The 20,563-nt window shown below is 41.7% G+C and overlaps 1 long non-coding RNA gene across 1 annotated transcript in view; it reads right to left on the bottom strand.

The window, feature by feature from the left end:
• The window catches only part of LOC134810486 (uncharacterized), a 140,369-nt gene that overhangs the window by 108,867 nt on the left and 10,939 nt on the right, over nucleotides 1-20,563 (bottom strand). The gene's annotated exons all lie outside the window — the stretch shown is intronic.

Raw genomic sequence — 20,563 nt, 5'->3', positions numbered from 1 at the left:
GAATTTTGTTCATCTCTTCAGCTTGTTGGTTGTCTGTTTCCATAGTGGTGGTTGTAGGTTTGTCTTGATTTATTTTTGGTCATGGTGGAGTTTGGAGATGTCAGTTACATTCGGGCAGCAGAGAGACCTCGTAGCTAATGTTGTGGAAGGGGCTAACACAAATCTATTCTGAGTGAAAGAGTTGAATCAAAAGTGCTGTGTAAATACAACCTAAGTATTAGTCATTGGGGTTTTTTTTAGACCATAAATTGGACAGTTAAGAGTGCCCCCTGTTTGTAAGAGAAAAAAATACCCTATAAAGTACAATATTAATTCAATACCAAAAGTGCTATTGCTTATTTAGCATTAACACAAATATGACTAATTTCTGGCTTATGTCTTACTGAGTGTTGGAATTTTGAATTTCAATTTTGAATTTGTCTCCTTTACTGTTTGCTTTATACTAGAGCATGTGGTTTGACCGATTTTCAAAAGGAACTTGACTTTTGAGTTCTGAATCATAACATGAAAGTGACAGCCACAATAATTTGACAAAATAGTCCCTCACACAAACTTCACACCCTGTCATCTAGTATAGACTTCCAAAAGTTCAGCCATTTCCCCCAGAGAGCTCTGGAAGTGGAAGCCAAGGGTACATAGATTTTAAAAAATGAAGTCCCAGCTGTTCTGGGCCAGTCTTGCTTTCTGGGTGAGTACTAGGCATACAAAGTAAACAGTTACTAGGATTTTAATAATCTGAGGAGAAAATGTGGCCATCAAGTTTAGTTCCAGGAAAATAATAGAATCAGGTGCTTGTGAACAAAGAAAGGCTGCCTAGCTAGTTCCAGAAGGATGAGCCATTTGAATCCATGGTAAAAGAAGAGCTAGAAATCAAGTTCACCTGAAGAAAGGATCCAGGAATTCATTCCAAAATCCAAGTGGGAGACATTCTGCCCATGTACGCTTTGGGGTCTCGACAACTTGGTTAATGTGAATACTATGCCACTTAAACCATCTTCTATGCCCCTAAACATATGATGGAGTAGGGCATGTGAATGGAGGTGGAGGTGAAACCTACTAGAAGATGAAGAACACTGCAATACTGCAGTTGCAATACTCTATGGATATATAAGATCTAACATCTACATAAGAGACACATGGGGAGGCTGAGGAAGAACTGGGACCTGGCTCAGCCTGGTGCAGAGAAGCCTAGGGAGGAGACAGTGGTACAACTTCCTATGGCAGGAATTAATTCTCAAGGTCTGAAGAGAGGACTCTCACAGGACATAGTCTAAGAGACATAAAAGAATGGGATTGGATTGTTTCTTTTGGTGTTTCAAGTTCACTGCAGAGTGTTACGAGATGATTTCTGACAAAACCCCACAGATGTTGTAGTGGCAGCTGGAAAGCCTGCAATCCTGGAGTGCCAGCCTCCCCAGGGACACCCAGAACCCACCATCTACTGGAAAAAAGACAAAGTTCGAATTCATGACAAGGAAGAAAGAATAAGTATCCGTGGTGGAAAACGGATGATCTCCAATACCAGGAAAAGTGATGCAGGGATGTATACTTGTGTTGGTACCAATATGGTGGGAGAAAGGGACAGTGACCCAGCAGAGTTGACTGTTTTCAGTAAAACTTTCTTCTAAATTATAAATTTTTATTTTTATCATTTTTTCTTTGCTTTTAAGTATTACTAACATTAAAAACTGGGCCATATAAGGACAGTTACTCATGACTCATGGTAAGCAGTGACAAATTAGAATTATCTTGTTTTTGGGGTAGAGCCAAGATGGCCGAATAGGAACAGCTCCAGTCTACAGCTCCCAGTGTGAGCGATGCAGAAGATGGGTGATTTCTGCATTTCCAGCTGAGGTACCCAGTTCATCTCACTAGGGAGTGCCAGACAGTGGGTATAGGACAGTGGGTGCAGCGCACCATGTGTGAGCCGAAGCAGGGCGAGGCATCACCTTACCCAGGAAGCGCAAGGGGTCAGGGAATTCCCTTTCCTAGTCAAAGAAAGGGGTGACACACGGCACCTGGAAAATCGGGTCACTCCCACCCTAATACTGCGCCCTTCCAACAGGCTTAACAAATGGCACACCAGGAGATTGTATCCCGCACCTGGCTCGGACGGTCCTACGCCCACGGAGCCTCGCTCATTGCTAGCACAGCAGTCTGAGATCAAAATGCAAGGCAGCAGCGAGGCTGGGGGAGGGGCGCCTGCCATTGACCAGGCTTGAGCAGGTAAACAAAGCGGCCAGGAAACTTGAATTGGGTGGAGCCCACCACAGCTCAAGGAAGCCTGCCTGCCTCTGTAGGCTCCACCTCTAGGGGCAGGGCACAGACAAACAAAAGATAGCAATAACCTCTGCAGACTTAAATGTCCCTGTCTGGCAGCTTTGAAGAGAGTAGTGTTTCTCCCAGCACACAGCTTGAGATCTGAGAACTGGCAGACTGCCTCCTCAAGTGGGTCCCTAACCCCAAAGTAGCCTAACTGGGAGGCACCCCTCAGTAGGGGCGGACTGACACCTCACATGGCCGGGTACTCTTCTGAGACAAAACTTCCAGAAGAACGATCAGGCAGCAGCATTTGTGGTTCACAAACCTCCACTGTTCTGCAGCCACTGCTGCTGATACCCAGGCAAACAGGGTCTGGGGTGGACCTCCAGTAAACTCCAACAGACCTGCAGCTGAGGGTCCTGACTGTTAGAAGGAAAACTAACAAACAGAAAGGACACCCACACCAAAAACCGATCTGTACATCACCATCATCAAAGACCAAAAGTAGATAAAACCACAAAGATGGGGAAAAAACAGAGCAGAAAAACCAGAAACTCTAAAAATCAGAGCACCTCTCCTCCTCCAAAGGAACGCAGCTCCTCACCAGCAACAGAACATAGCTGGACAGATAATGACTTTGATGAGTTGAGAGAAGAAGCCTTCAGAAGATCAAACTACTCTGAGCTAAAGGAAGAAGTTCAAACCAATGGCAAAGAAGTTAAAAACTTTGAAAAAAAATTAGATGAATGAATAACTAGAATAACCAATCCAGAGAAGTCCTTAAAGGACCTGATGGAGCTGAAAACCATGGCACAAGAACTACGTGACAAATGCACAAGCCTCAGTAACTGATGCAATCAACTGGAAGAAAGGGTATCAGCGATGGAAGACGAAATGAATGAAATGAAGCGTGAAGAGAAGTTTAGAGAAAAAAGAATAAAAAGAAACAAACAAAGCCTCCAAGAAATATGGGACTATGTGAAAAGACCAAATCTACATCTGATTGGTGTACCTGAAAGTGACGGGGAGAATGGAACCAAGTTGGAAAACACTCTGCAGGATATTATCCAGGAGAACTTCCCCAATCTAGCAAGGCAGGCCAACATTCAGATTCAGGAAATACAGAGAATGCCACAAAGATACTCCTTGAGAAGAGCAACTCCAAGACACATAATGGTCAGTTTCACCAAAGTTGAAATGAAGGAAAAAATGTTAAGGGCAGCCAGAGAGTAAGGTCGGGTTACCCACAAAGGGAAGCCCATCAGACTAACAGCTCATCTCTCGGCAGAAACTCTACAAGCCAGAAGTGAGTGGGGACCAATATTCAACATTTTTCAAGAAAAGAATTTTCAACCCAGAATTTCATATCCAGCCAAACTAAGCTTCATAAGGGAAGGAGAAATAAAATACTTTACAGACAAGCAAATGCTGAGAGATTTTGTCACCACCAGGCCTGCCCTAAAAGAGCTCCTGAAGGAAGCACTAAACATGGAAAGGAACAACTGGTACCAGCCACTGCAAAAAGATGCCAAATTGTAAAGACCATCGAGGCTAGGAAGAAACTGCATCAACTAACGAGCAAAATAACCAGCTAACGTCATAATGACAGGATCACATTCACACATAACAATACTAACCTTAAATGTAAATGGGCTAAATGCTCCAGTTAAAAGGCACAGACTGGCAAATTGGATAAAGAGTCAAGACCCATCAGTGTGCTGTATTCAGGAAACCCATCTCACGTGCAGACACACTTAGGCTCAAAATAAAAGGATGGAGGAAGATCTACCAAGCAAATGGAAAACAAAAAAAGGCAGGGGTTGCAATCCTAGTCTCTGATAAAACAGACTTTAAACCAACAAAGATCAAAAGACACAAAGAAGGCCATTACATAATGGTAAAGGGATCAATTCAACAAGGAGAACTAACTATCCTAAATATATATGCACCCAATACAGGAGCACCCAGATTCATAAAGCAAGTCCTTAGTGACTTACAAAGAGACTTAGACTCCCACACATTAATAATGGGAGACTTTAACACCCCACTGTCAACATTAGACAGATCAACGAGACAGAAAGTTAACAAGGATATCCAGGAATTGAACTCAGCACTGCACCAAGCAGACCTAAAAGACATCTACAGAACTCTCCATCCCAAATCAACAGAATATACATTCTTTTCAGCACCACACCACACTTATTCCAAAATTGACCACATAGTTGGAAGTAAAGCACTCCTCAGCAAATGTAAAAGAATGGACATTATAACAAACTGTCTCTCAGACCATAGTGCAATCAAACTAGAACTCAGGATTAAGAAACTCACTCAAAACCGCTCAACTACATGGAAACTGAACAACCTGCTCCTTAATGACTACTGGGTACATAACGAAATGAAGCCAGGAATAAAGATGTTATTTGAAACCAACAAGAACAAAGACACAACATACCAGAGTCTCTGGGACACATTCAAAGCAGTGTGTAGAGGGAAATTTGTAGCACTAAATGCCCACAAGAGAAAGCAGGAAAGATCTAAAATTGACACCCTAACATCACAACTAAAAAAACTAAAGAAGCAAGAGCAAACACATTCAAAAGCTAGCAGAAGGCAAAAAATAACTAAGATGAGAGCAGAACTGAAGGAAATAGAGACACAAAACCCTTCAAAAAAATCAATGAATCTAGGAGCTGGTTTTTTGAAAAGATCAACAAAATTGATAGACCATATCAAGACTAATAAAGAAGAAAAGAGAGAAGAATCAAATAGACACAACAAAAAATGACAAAGGGGATATCAACACCGATCCCACAGAAATATAAACTACCATCAGAGAATACTGTAAACACCTCTATGCAAATAAACTAGAAAATCTAGAAGAAATGGATAAATTCCTCGACACATACACTCTCCCAAGACTAAACCAGGAAGAAGTTGAATCTCTGAATAGACCAACAACAGGCTCTGAAACTGAGGCAATAATTAATAGCCTGCCAACCAAAAAAAGTCCAGGGCCAGATGGATTCACAGCCAAATTCTACCAGAGGTACAAGGAGGAGCTGGTACCATTCCTTCCGAAACTATTCCAATCAATAGAAAAAGAGTGAATCCTCCCTAACTCATTTTATGAGGCCAGCATCATCCTGATACAAAAGCCTGGCAGAGACACAACAAAAAAAGAGAATTTTAGACCAATATCCTTGATGAACGTAGATGCAAAAATCCTCAATAAAATACTGGCAAACTGAATCCAGCAACACATCAAAAAGCTTATCCACCATGATCAAGTGGGCTTCATCCCTGGGATGCAAGGCTGGTTCAACATACGCAAATCAATAAACGCAATCCAGCATATAAACAGAACCAAAGACAAAAACCACATGATTATCAATAGATGTACAAAAGGCCTTTGACAAAATTTAACAACCTTCATGCTAAAAACTCTCAATAAATTAGGTACTGATGGGACGTATCTCAAAATAATAAGAGCTATCTATGACAAACCCACAGCCAGTATCATACTGAATGGACAAAAACTGGAAGCATTCCCTTTGAAAACTGGCACAAGACAGGGATGCCCTCTCTCACCACTCCTATTCAACATAGTGTTGGAAGTTCTGGCCAGGGCAATCAGGCAGGAGAAGGAAATAAAGGGCATTCAATTAGGAAAAGAGGAAGTCAAATTGTCCCTGTTTGCAGATGACATGATTGTATATCTAGAAAACCCCATCATCTCAGCCCAAAATCTCCTTAAGCTGATAAGCAACTTCAGCAAACTCTCAGGATACAAAATCAATGTGCAAAAATCACAAGCATTCTTATACACCAATAACAGAAAAACAAAGAGCCAACTCATGAGTGAAATCCCATTCACAATTGCTTCAAAGAGAATAAAATACCTAGGAATCCAACTTACAAGGGATATGAAGGACCTCTTCAAGGAGAACTACAAACCACTGCTCAATGAAATAAAAGAGGATACAAACAAATGGAAGAACATTCCATGCTCATGGGTAGGAAGAATCAATATCGTGAAAATGGCCATACTGCCCAAGGTAATTTATAGATTCAATGCCATCCCCATCAAGCTACCAATGACTTTCTTCAAAGAATTGCAAAAACTACTTTAAAGTTCATATGGAACCAAAAAAGAACCCACATTTCCAAGTCAATCCTCAGCCAAAAGAACAAAGCTGGAGGCATCACACTACCTGACTTCAAACTATACTACAAGCCTACAGTAACCAAAACAGCATGGTACTGGTACCAAAACAGAGATATAGATCAATGGAACAGAACAAAGCCTTCAGAAATAATGCCACATGTCTACAACTGTCTGATCTTTGACAAACCTGACAAAAACAAGCAATGGGGAAAGGATTCCCTATTTAATAAATGGTGCTGGGAAAACTGGCTAGCCATATGTAGAAAGCTGAAACTGGATCCCTTCCTTACACCTTATACAAAAATTAATTCAAGATAGATTAAAGACTTACATGTTAGACCTGAAACCATAAAAACCCTAGAAGAAAACCTAGGCAATACCATTCAGCACATAGGCACGGGCAAGGACTTGATGCCTAAAACACCAAAAGCAATGGCAACAAAAGCCAAAATTGACAAATGGGATCTAATTAAACTAAAGAGCTTCTGCACAGCAAAAGAAACTACCATCAGAGTGAACAGGCAACCTACAAAATGGGAGAAAATTTTTGCAACCTACTCATCTGACAAAGGGCTAATATTCAGAATCTACAATGAGCTCAAACAAATTTACAAGAAAAAACAACCCCATCAAAAAGTGGGGGAAGGATATGAACAGACACTTCTCAAAAGAAGACATTTATGCAGCCGAAAAACACATGAAAAAATGCTCATCATCACTGGCCATCAGAGAAATGCAAATCAAAACCACAATGAGATACCATCTCACACCAGTTAGAATGGCGATCATTAAAAAGTCAGGAAACAACAGGTGCTGGAGAGGGTGTGGAGAAATAGGAACACTTTTACACTGTTGGTGGGACTGTAAACTAGTTCAACCATTGTGGAAGTTGGTGTGGCGATTCCTCAGGGATCTAGAACTAGAAATACCATTTGACCCAGCCATCCCATTACTGGATATATACCCAAAGGACTATAAATCATGCTGCTATAAAGATACATGCACACGTATGTTTATTGCGGCACTATTCACAATAGCAAAGACTTGGAACCAACCCAAATGTCCAACAATGATAGACTGGATTAAGAAAATGTGTCACATATACACCATGGAATACTATGCAGCCATAAAAAATGATGAGTTCATGTCCTTTGTAGGAACATGGATGAAGCTGGAAACTATCATTCTCAGCAAACTATCACAAGGACAAAAAACCAAGCACCGCATGTTCTTACTCACAGGTGGGAATTGAACAATGAGAACACATGGACATAGGAAGGGGAACATCACACACAAGGGACTATTGTGGGGTGGGGGGAGGGGGGAGGGATAGCATTAGGAGATATACCTAATGCTAAATGACGAGCTAATGGGTGCAGCACACCAACATGGCAGATGTATACATATGTAACAAACCCGCACATTGTGCACATGTACCCTAAAACTTGAAGTATAATAATAATAATAAAAAGAAAAAAAAGAAAAAAAAAAAAAAGAAACACATGGCCACACAGCTGGCTGGCTGGGCAAGCCAGCCTTGAATCTTACATAATCCTTTCTCCACTCTGCACCAAGACAAGAACAGGGCAAGGAACAGGAAGAAAAAAGGGGTGGGGGTGGTTATTTTTAGTCCCAGTTCTCATTTCCACCAGGGACTATCACTCTCCAGACTCAGCAGATGGCGGGCCAGACAGTTTTGTCTGATGATCTAATTAGTTTTCAGCACCTCATTATCACCTCACAATGGAATCTAGAATAAAAGCTTAAAGTGCAGAATGTTTAACGGGCTGATTTGAATGCAGTAAAGTGAGTTCTTTAAGTTAAATTCTTTCATCAGCAATGTGCTGTATCTACTCAGGAGGCATTTGAAGAGAACGAAGATTTAGGTGAGGACTGTTAATAAAGTAGCATGTCTCTAACATTGAAATGTTGTCAAAAATGTGATGTGTATTCCAGATATAACACAGATAAGCCACAACATTCTGTAGTAAAAAGAAACTGAGAACCAGAAGAATTGAATTCTAGTTCATCTCTGCCACTAATTAACCATATGGCTAGAGGCAAGTCAGTTTCTCTAAGCGCCATTCCCTTATCTGTGACATGCAAACACGGGGCCAGGCAAATGGACTCTACATTTTCTTCCAGTTCTAAAATCCTCCTATTTAGCAACACTTCTGTAAGGTCAACTCTGCAGCCTTCTACAACACACTTAGGAGATGTAATTTTTTCAGATAAAATAATTTTCAAAATTGCTAAGCATGAAGGGTTTTTGGAAAAAAAATAGAGCATAATTGCTTCAGCAGTGTCATCTCTTTCCAGCAACAACGTTCAACACACCATGCGTCCAAATACACTGGCTGAGCTGGAAAATGCCTGAGCTGAATCCACGGAGAGTTAGGAGCCTATGGAGGTTCCACAGTAGCCAATCCTTCGCAGGATCAGTAAGGACTGCTGATCCCTGGATACAAAGTATTTTTACTCAATGGTTAAAATGCACCCCAGCTGTAGGATTTTTTTACCTGTTGGCATCATATTTTTTTCTAACTTGATATGGAAGCTATTAACACTTCCAAACAGCCAATGTCTCTGTGCTTCATATTGTCATTACTCCTGACCTGCACTACCCCAAAAGGGGTAGTCACATGTGCCTGTTTAAATTTAAATTGACATTAATATTAGATGAAATTTAAAATTCAGCTCCTCCTTTGCACCAGCCACATTTCAAGTGCCCCAAAGCCATGGTACTCACTAGCTGCATTTCATAGATAAGGGAATGGATAGATGCATGGTGGGTGCACTGGGCATCTCAAATTGGGACAGTGTGGATCTAAATCATTTCCATCACCATCAAAAATTCCACTGGACAGTGCTGATCTAGACTGACCATCCCTGACTCCATGAAATTACTTTTTGGTTTTGACTTAGAGTACACAATCAGCATTGAAACATTCTTTGTGTGTTAATACCTTAAGAGGCAGGGTGGGGTGGCTCACACTGTAATCCCAGCACTTTTGGAGGCTAAAGCAGGTGGATCACCCTAGGTCAGGAGTTCAAGACCAGTCTGACCATTTGGTGAAACCCCGTCTCTACTAAAAATACAAAAATTAGCCGAATGTAGTGGTGCACACCTGTAGTCCCAGCTACTCAGGTGGTTGAAGCACAAGAATTGCTTGAACCTGGGAGGCAGAGGTTGCAGTGAGCTGAAATCATGCCATTGCACTCCAGCCTGCGTGACAGAACAAGACTGTGTCTCAAAAAAAAAACAAATCATAAGAGAGCTATTGTAGGTCGTTTGGGACCTAGGAAGATGTGATCTAACATGGCATAATTTAGCAATTTCTTTAATTTGTCTTTGGGGGAACCACCAAGTGCTCTCACCCAAAAAAAGTCAACTAAAATTGAAAAATCTCAGCTGGGAGTGGTGGCATGCACCTGTAGCCCCAGCTACTTGGGAGGCTAAAGTAGGAGGATCACTTGAGACTGGAATTAGAGGCTGCAGTGAGCTGAGATCATGATGGTGCCACTTCACTTCAGCCTGGGCAAAAGTGTGACACTCTGACTCAAAAAAAAAAAAGAAAAAGAAAAGAAAAAGAAAAATCTCAGGTCACAGTTAGATATGTTTTAAAAATTCTAGTCAACAATTGATACTCTTCATTATTTCCTAACCTAAAATATCAAGCTTAATCACATACTTTATATATTTACATTTGTATCCTTTATATATATACAAGTAGATTTGTAGATTGTGCTGAAATATAATCTCAGAGGAAGAACACTGCTAAGCTAATCTATACTTCTATCCTCTACCCTCCTACTACTCTTTTTGTTTTTCTACTTTAGGCTGTTACAGTCTCCTTTCTGTATTCAATCTAGTTCAAAGGTTGACTTTTGTTTGCATTCACAGCCTTCCCATTGTGGAGATTTATTTATTTTTCCTTTTGATCTCTCTTCCTTGAAAAGTTTAATTCATAAAGAAAAGAATGAGTCGATGATTATTTCCCTTGACCACTAAAACTTGATCTTCATTGTTCTCTTCCTTTGAAGGATTTCTCCCCACTTCCTTGTGTGAGGTATTCTATATGGAGCACAAGACACACTTTAGTTGCCTGGGTCAGATGTAGAAATTACTTAAAATTCCTACAAACACCTTCTTTTATAAAATACGGAATCACAAAATATTGGTCTATATCAGAAATTATTTCAACACTACGATTAGGCTGGTGTTGCTCTCAGAAAAAAAAATAGTAATATATGTGATTTTTGTAATCAGCTTCTATTTCTTTTTTCAGTACTGATTCTTCCGTTTTCTCCTGGGATTCCTGCTTCCTCCCCTCTAGGAAGACATTCAGAAGATCTCACTTGCCTGAGCCGGAGGGGGGCAGAGCTGCTACTACCTGCTGTGTCCGTGAGGAATCAGCCCAATAGGGAATGGAAGCAACACAGAAGAGAGACAGATGTGAGATGCAAATGGAGAAACTGCAGGCTGGGGACACCTTCTGATCCTCCGAGTTCAGCCAGCCTGACAGCTGGTCTGTCTTCACTCCAGAACCTTTTTCAATCCTGAGGTCTGAAATACCTTTAGAATTTCAGTGGAGCCTGCTTCCTATGGGTTACGAAATTCTTTATCATGCATGGTTTAAATTGTGAAAACCTCTAGAAAAAATGTCTTAACTTGGTAATAATTTCATGCAAATCATTTTTATAAAGTGGCATGTATTTTAACAAAAGAAAACTTTTCTCAAACTATCCAATTTGCAGTAGCACAAGAAGGCAGTCGTGAGATTCTGCTAAAATTAATAGGCACATTGTTAAGTAATTATACAATATTAAAATATCACCAAGGGGACAGAACTGGAGATAAATGTCCTCATCTGGACTGGATGAAGCTCTTCTGGGAGACCATGTTATAAAGTTCTTTAATTTAAAAAATTACATTTCCAGGGCCTAATATTGTCAGAAAGACAAATAATCTGGCTCAGTAAGAAATAAAGATTTAGAGGATTATACTTAAGGGCCTAGCACCGTGGCTGTACATCATTGTCAAGCAGGAAGGAGTAGAGCTACAGACGCTGCATCCCTGGATCAACTGTGCAAGTGTTAATAGAAAAGGTATCCTTGAACATCTCTAAGTCTGAGATGCCTGAGAGCCCAGTCTCTTGCTGATACATTGCCTTTGGATGCTCCCAAGCACATATGCTGTTTTAATATAGGTTTATTATTATGTAGGTATGGGAAGGTCAGTAGATTGGAAGATTACTGCCACCAGAAAGACAGACTATTATTCTCACAGATCCCAAGAAGAGGAATATGGCACTCCATTGAGAGCCACACAAGGAAGCACCACGGCCATCCACAGGCAGAGGGAGTGAGGAAACGTGGGTAGGAACCTTCACTGTGGTATCCACTGGAATAAATGCATATGGCAGTGTACACAGGCTTAGGATCAGATAGGGCTGTGCCTACTTGTCTGCTGCCTGGCCCTGGAGTGAATAGGGCAGGAGGATGGTGACCCTGAGTGTCAGAGCCCCATAAAGGCGGGGCTGGGGGTGTAGGCTCCAGTTTGATTGTTGTCTTAGTTTAGGCCGCCATAACAAAAATACCATAAATAGGCTGAGCAGCTTAAGCCACAAATATTTATTGTTCACAGTTCTGGAGGCTGTGAAGTCCAAAATCAAGATGGCAGGAGATCGGGTGTCTGGTCAGGGTCCACATTCTGGTGTGCAGATAGCCACCTCCTCATTGTATCCTCATAGAGCAGAGAGCAGAGAGGAAATAAGCAAAGTCCCTCATGTCTATTCTTAAAAGGCCACTAATCCATTAGAAGGGCTCTACCCTCATGACCTAATCACCCCCAAAAGGCCCCACTTACTAATATATCCCATTGCAGATTAGAGTTTCAACATATGAATTTTGGGGTGACACATTGAGTTCACAGCAGTTAGCTTGCATTTGAAAAGCGTGTTCATGTGTGAGCTGCTTAGTGTCTCTAGGAATTGGCTAGCCCTTAGTGTCTCTAGGAATTGGCTAGCCTCCAGAGTCCTCAAAGCCCCAGATGTCAAAGCATCCAAATACAGACAACAAAAGATATGGTTAATGCACATAGTTAATGGCTTACCCTCAACACCTGCATGGGTGTCTGATGGGATGGGTGCAATGGCGGCCTCATATTAGGTGGCAAAGGAGGTCCCAGGTTTCCCATAGGGATGAAACCCTGCAGAATGTGCTGATAACAGAAGTAAGGCCAGTCTGTCCATTTAAGGCATCCCCAAGAAGGTTTCTAGATGAAAAATGCCTGCCATTCACTGCCAACATTTTTCATTTCCCAATTCTTGCTCTGTGAAAACACACGAAAGGTGTTCTCATTAAAATAGTATGTTGTGTGAATTCTGGAAAACTGAACCAAGGAGCAGACCTTTATTCTCTCCCCCAAATCCCTCTCAAGAGAATTCTAATTTAAAAAATGAACTTAAGAGTTGGCTGGACCTGCCTCTTCTCCTCAAGGATCCTTGGCACTTTTGCAGGCTAAAGTTCTTGAGAAGACTTGTAAGCCAGGGAAAGGGCTACCTTCACTGTTATTCAACGGTCTGGAAAAAACCACGAGCTCATCACCAGGATGAGCCTGCTTTCCAGGGACAGCACATCATCCTAAACGTCCCAGCCAGCAGACCCCTGCACTCTCCTGGTCAGCACAAACACCCGTCCTATCTTACCCTACACACAGACTGTTACCAGAATGCCAGGATTTGGTCTAGGCTAGGTCCCATTGCTTGCTGCACAGAAAGTCAATCACTGAGACAATGAGTATTTCAAGGGAAGAAGGCTTTTTATTCTGGCGATGTCAACAGAGAAATTGGGAGAAAAGTCTCAAATTCGTCTTCCCAACTGACTAACGTTGGGGCGTTTATATAGCAGGGAATGAATGTAGCTATGTGCAAGAAGGACTCAGGGAGGGGTAAGGAAGCAATCATGAGGAATGAGGGATCTGGCGTCTATTGTCTGGATGCCATGAGTCAGTGAGTTTCAGTCCCCTGCCAGGGTCAGTTTCCTGAGGAAGAAACTCAGATGAGATAAATTTAAGTTTCAAGTTTTAAGATGGAGAGTCAATTTCTATGTTTATTCAAAAACCTGTAAATATTACTTCTGTGAAACAAATGGACCAATTTCAAGACCAGTGAGAAACTTGTTGACCCCAGCGACAGCCCCTGCCCTCCAGAGGGACTGCACAGTTCTCAAACAGACCTCTCCCCTACAGCTGGAAAAGGACTGCTCTTCCCTGTCCCTGTACCTAGAGAAGCCCAAGAAACCCCTTGCCTATGCCCCACACTTCTCAATCAAAAGATGAAAAGAAACCAAAAAATGCAGCCTATCAGCCAACAGTTGCCTGTCCCTTTATCTCCAGCCTAAGAAAAATGAAAACAACCCACATAAACAAAAACTTTCTCTTACTTTGAATTTCCCCATTCCCTGGAGACCCCAACAGCCTGAACAAAAATGCAGAAGCCAGGAGAGAGCCCAAAACGTCCTGGAGCTCGTTCACCTGCAGGGGAAGCAAAACACTGCAGAGAACAGGGCAGGACACAGCTGGTATGCTAGTGCAGGAGAGCGGAGAATGCCTGTACAGGGCAACACGGCTGCATGCTATCACCTGGCAGGCAGGGGAATACAAAATAATGATGCAACTCACACCCCCAGAGACTCTGACTTAATTGGTGTGGGCAGCAGCCTGAGCACTGGGATTTTTAAAAGCTCCCTGAGTTTAGCCAAAGTTGAGAAGCACATCTATTAGAAGATATTGCAAAATATTATTTCTGACTTTTTAAATGTAATAACAGAACTGGAAAGTCATGAATTCATAACCTGGAAGGGCCAAGGGGATGCTTCCTCACAACAAAGTATATTGAGCACCAGAAATCATTTTTATTTATTTAATAAATGTTTATCTAGCACTTACATGCAAGGCATTGTTAAAGTACCTTACCAATATTAACTCAATTACACTCATACTGAACCTATGAAATTGACACTGTTGTTATCTACTTTTTAAATATGGTAAACTGAGGTGGGCATTAGGTAAAGAACATCTACTTAATTCAAACATTCAAATAATATGAGCAAAAAGTTGGGATGGGAAGGACAGGCCATGGAGGGCGACACTTCTCAATCTTTAACATGCACACAGGTCCCTGGGATCTCGGTACAGCACAGATTCCAACTCGGGAAAGGGGTTTGGGAGTCTACCTTTCTAATAAACTCCTGGGAATGCTCCACATTTAGCAAGAATTAATTTGTGAATAACGGTAGTTCAGAAGAGGCATGAAGGATAGTAAAGGAAATAGAAGAAATTTTCCCTGAGGTGAAGAAAGACTAAAATTTTTAATGGAAACAGCTTATTTCCCCCAGAAGGATTAATGAAAATAAAGCACTGACTGACCGTGAGGGGCCCTCATCGGTATCCCGAGTGACTAGATGGCTTACCAAGTAAAAAGCATGTGACTCCATGGAATCCTGACATGCCACTAAAAGCTGGAACATGTTGTAATCCATTTGGCTTTCCTGCAAAGAAACCTTCATCTGTCCAAAGCTCCTTCTCCGTGACCGGGAGAAAGGCATTTCAGATTGGTGAGGACTGGAAAGAACGACTACAGCTCATTTTCTGAGAAAGCTTCTAGTGGAAGTGCCCAGCCTGGAGAATATTCTGTCAGAACAATGATTCCAAAACAAAAGAATCCAGAGAAGGCAGCAAATGAGCTTTAAAATATCACAAATTTTAAACAGCAAACTTGGAGGGAGTCAGGAATTGCTTTGGGAAAGTCAGGGCAAGGCCCTGAGAGTCAGGTGGGCAACTGGTTGGGTTACCTGTGAAAATGAATGGTTAGGACAAGAGCAGATGGTAGGCTGTACAAAGTCTGTCTTCCCAGTCCACTGGGCCTCACAGCACTGCCTCTCACCTGCACTGGGGCAGCAGGTGGTACAGAGACAGAAAGACCCCATGCAGACAGCAGGCCACTGTGCCCTCTCTCCACACCAGGGACTGGTCAACAACAGCAAATGCAGCCACCCCATCCCTCGAATCCCTTTACTCCAGCCTCAAAAGAGTTGTTTAACTCAAGATTTATGACAAAGAGAAAAGGATTTGCTGAAAATTGCTAAACCCACAAAATTGAGTAAGAAATTTAGGCAGTTTCGTATACATTAACCTACCCGGGCTATGATCATTCTTTGACATTCAGACAGATCAAGTCCCAAGACTTCTAGAAATCCCCAAGTTTAGGAACACATAAATGCTTGTCCAGTCTATGGGCTTTCTCTGGAAACTTATTGCTATTAGGAGCCATTAACATTCTGGGAATTTCCTCACACTACATGCTAACCATCTTTCAATCCTCGTTAGGTTTTATCTCTGAAAGAGGACTGGGCAGCATTGGCTGGAGAACTTCCTGGAAGGCTTCACTGATCAATCAATTGGCTGTCGCTTATGGGTTGGTAGCAACAGCAGGCCGGATCTCCGAGGATGCAGAGTCCATACCCAAGGCTGGGCCCTGGGGGTTCTGGTTTTGTAGCAGGAACTCATGTTGTGGACTTGATGAGGACTCCCCTCTCACCCAGCCTTGAACCCAAGAGAACAGTCAAACCGGGAAATGTTGTGGCTGTGGGTAAACTATAGCTCCCCAGAGGCTGCAAAGTAGAAAAACAACACAGAATTTACAGCTTGATGATTTCTAGAAAGCTGCTTCAACTCTAGCCCTGGCCAAATTTACTCACATTACTATTGTTCTTCTACCCAAATAAATAGATGATTTGGGTATATTAAATCAATCAAGCCAGTTTTATTTTCTTTTTCACATTACTTGGAGTGAAAATTTGGGGAAAGCACTCCTCACCCATGATTAGTGAATTATTTCCTAAAACAAATGACTGCTCCCTGGTGAGTTGTGTCCATGGAATGCCGGGAACCATGCCCAACTGACCACAACACATCACCTGAGGACACTGGAGGCGTCACAAAGTCTCCAATAACTGAATGGGAAACAGGACCCTTATGGAAGGGACGCACTGCTCTGCTGCAGGCAGGGCACATGCTCTCTCTCGGATGTGGTGCCACAACATGGAGAAGACAGACCCATTTCATGAGTCTGGCTTACCCTAAGCAAAAAGCTCCATGCTGCTGGCTCATCCACACAGGCCCCTTTGAGTAAGACTGGATCTAGTCACCACCCTTGCCATTTCCTGGGAAGCCTTACTCCTGCAACTGCGCAATGTGGCCCGGCACCCCACAACCCCTCAGACCCTGCACCTGTTCTCTCTGGTGGGTATATTGGCCCAGTGGGTGCCCTGTAGGGAAACGTGAGCTGTGGGCATTTGGTAGACCAGGCAGAGTGAGCAGACACCCCATGGCACCATCCTACCTGATCACTTTGCTTTTCGAGTTGCTATCATGATATAATAGTTAATATTTATTAACTGCCTGCAGGCAGAGTTCTGCATATTTTTCCAAAATTAGTTTATAGCTTTAACTTGCATTACTCCATTAAAAACACAGTAGGAATTAGATGAAGATTACCTGGAAAGAAGATGGGCTATAGGCTACATTCACAGGGCAGGGAAGGGAAGCAGGGATGGCAACTTCAAAGGCCCTGGGAGGAGTCCTAAAGGAGGAAAGGGTTCTGATCTCATATGTTCCCCGTGGCTAGGCTGGTGTAGTCACTGGTCCCAATTTTAGCAAAGCTGAGGAACACTATATCAATTCCAAAACCATACTATCATCTAACCAAGTGCTTACATAACAGCCATGATGCATACTCTGAAGGTTTATAAGCCAGAATTAAGAACATTGTTAAAAGAGAGACTCCACCCACTGCGGCCCCAGCCCAGGGCTTTAGGAAGCTCCTGTGGGCCAGCCCTGAGCCTTGACCACCAGCCCAATGTTGTGTGTGTGTGCTCTGCACCACACAGCCAGAAGGAGCTAGAGAGATCTCGATGGGTGTGCTTCTTGACGTCTTTCTTAGGTTTTTTTCTTCCACCTGTTTCAAATACTGTTTTTTCCCTCATAGCTGTCTTGCAGACACTATCTCTCCTCAATTTGATGCTCCCACTAGCTGATCTAATTTCTCCCATGGCTTCATCTAGCTAAAATTCATATAATACATCCTAAATAAATATAACCACTCCAGACTTGTCTCCTGAGCTTCCAGCCTGGAAATGCAATAGCTGGGTGCCAATGTCACTTGGGGTACGTACACCACAGCCTCTGCAGTCTCATTGTGTTCCCTTACAAGGCCTGATCTTCCCTCTTAGGGTCTACCTCAGTGAATTGCACCCATTTTCCAAAGGTGGGAACCTGGAATCAGTGCTTCCCTCCTCTTCGCTGTCTTCCACATCAGGTAAATTACCAAAGTCTTGTTAATTACACCTCTATGTATCTCTTGAAGCTCTTTCCTTCTTTGGTCTGTTTAATCTTTCCCGGTTTGATCTTTCAACAATTCTCCCCTGGTTACTCCCACAGCAACCTTTGAGCTCTTCTGCTCTTTTGGAACTCTCCAAATTACCAGAATGTCGCATTTACTAATTTGCACATCTGCTCACACTCCTGTTTAAAATTCTCCTCTGAAGCTCCAGAGCCTTCAGAATAAAATTTGACATCCTCAGCCTGACATCCTAGGCCCTTCAAGAGCTAGTCTTGATATTCTCTGTAGCCCTGGCTTCACTGCACCCCTCTTCCTCTTCCACCTTCTGCTACTGGCCCAAGCACAACTTGCTTTGCCCTACTCTCCTGCTTTGAAGCTCCCTGACTAGAGAGTTAAACTCTGGCTAGTCTCTGTTCATACTTCAAGACTAAGTTCCTCTCTCTTCACATCTACCTTGGCTTTCCCTACAAGATATGGTGACGTCCACTGATGAGCAATCTAAAGCAATGAGTTAGAGGGAGCAGAGAAGGTTGGGAAGCAAGTTTCCCCCATTGCCTCCTAAGTTACTCTTGTCTCTGACTACCTGGCATGCACTGCGGAGGAAACACAGACGAAAGAAACACAGTGTGCTCTCAAAGGCCTATCCAGAAATGTCAGAAGTGGCGTTATGCACACAGAGGTGTATAAGCTAGATATTGGCAAATTGTAGAATTCCATTATTGTTCTTCTAAACATGGGGGAAAAATAAATATCATTCTTTCTGTTGTTATGTCACGGAGCTCTCTCATATTGTTCCTTAGATGCCGTCTTTCATTCACCTCAGCATACAATAGTCCCTTGTTATCCACGGTTTCACTTTCCATGGTTTCAGTTATTTGGCATCTAATTGAGAAATTAATCTTTATCATACATACATATATATGTATAGGAAGAAACATGGTATATATAGGGTTCAGTACTATCAGCAGTTTTAGGCATCCACAAGCGCTCTTGAAATGTGTTCCCCTGGATGAATGGGATCTACTGTATGGCTACTACCCTCTTGCTGCAGGCCAAGCATTGAGCTAGAAGCTTGGGAACTATAGGCAAGTATGACTGAATCCTACTCTTCAAGGATCTCCTGGAATGACCATCACCCTGACACTCCCAAATACACCACTACAATTGAGTTAAGCAGCAGACGCACTTCCAGAATGGTGGTGGAAGCATTTCTGAAAATATATTCCTTGGTGAACGAAGCAAGAACACCTGGGAGATTTCCAACTTTGATTTGTTCAGGACACTGGAAATTAAGACAGGCTTGCAACAATCTTAAGGTGTTTACTCAAGAAAAAATCTGAATTTTTGTAAGAAAAGTAAGCTTTGGATATTTTAACTTGTTGTATTATCATCCCCTGTCCCTACCTCCTCAGTAGCCTGAAAACCAGCAGCCTCCACAACAGGAGGTTTTCAGCCTCACAACTGAAAACCAGCAGCTGGAGACAGAGGAGGAGAATAGACTCTCCAGTTCCCCCACATTATATTATTTTTAATGTGTAGCTTTCCCACAACAAAAAGTTACAAGATACATACAGGAAAAGGAACTGGGAGCTGTACACAGGGAAACAATGTGGTCACTAGAAACTGACACTGAGGAAACCCAAATGTTGAACTTTTAAGACAAGCATTTTAAATCAGCTATTATAAATATACTCAATGGGTACAAAAAAATAGAAAGAATCATTAGGACCTACTATTTGATAGCACAACAGGGTGACTATAGTCAATAATAATTGTATATTTTAAAAGAACTCAAAAAAATGTAATTGGATTGTTTGTAACTCAAAGGATAAATGCTTGATGGGATGGATACCCCATTCTCCATGATGTGCTTATTTCACACTGCATGCCTGTATCAAAACATCTCATGTGCCCCATAAATATATACACCTACTATGTACCCACAAAAATGTTAAAAAATAATAAAAAATTAAACAACAAATATGCTCAAAAAACTAAAGAAAATCATGTTTAAAGGATTTTTTTAAGTATGAGAATAATGCCCAAATAGAGACTACTACTAAGAGATAGAGATTATAAAAAGAACAAAAGAGAAATTCTGAACTTGAAAACTATAAGAACTGAAATGCAAAATCGATTAGGACTCAACAACAGATTTTAACTGACAGAAGAAAGTTAGAGCAAACTTGAAGAGAGTTAAACTGAGGTTCTTTTACTCTGAAGAACATTAAAAAAATAAGAAAAATGAATACAGCCTCAAAGATCTGTGGGACACCATTAAGCATATCAACATACACTTGAATGCGAGTCCCAGAGAAAAGAAGAGGAGTGAGAGAAAGGCACAGAAAGAATATTTGAATAAATAATGGTGAAAACTCTCCAAAGGTAATGAAAATAATAATGTGCACGTCTAAGGTGTTCAATAGAATCCAAGTAAGATACATTTAAAAATATTCACATTGTCAAAAGACAGTTAAACAGAGAATCTTGAAAGCATCAAAAGAGACATGATTGAATATATAGTGATCCTTAATACAATAACAGCTGAATTCTTATCAGAAACCATGCAAGCCAGAGGGAGTGGGATGACATACTTAAAGTGCTGAAGAAAAAGACTATCAACCAGGAACTCTGTTTCCAACAAAACCATTAATTAAAAACAAAGAAGAAATTAAGATATTCCCAGATTAAAAAAAAAAACTAACAGAATTTGTTGCTAACAGATCTGCCT

The sequence above is a fragment of the Pan troglodytes genome, chromosome 6 (genome assembly GCF_028858775.2).
Source record: "Pan troglodytes isolate AG18354 chromosome 6, NHGRI_mPanTro3-v2.0_pri, whole genome shotgun sequence".
NCBI lineage: Eukaryota > Metazoa > Chordata > Mammalia > Primates > Hominidae > Pan > Pan troglodytes.
The sequence above is the reverse complement of the archived record's forward strand: the minus strand, read 5'-3'. Positions and strand labels throughout refer to the sequence as shown.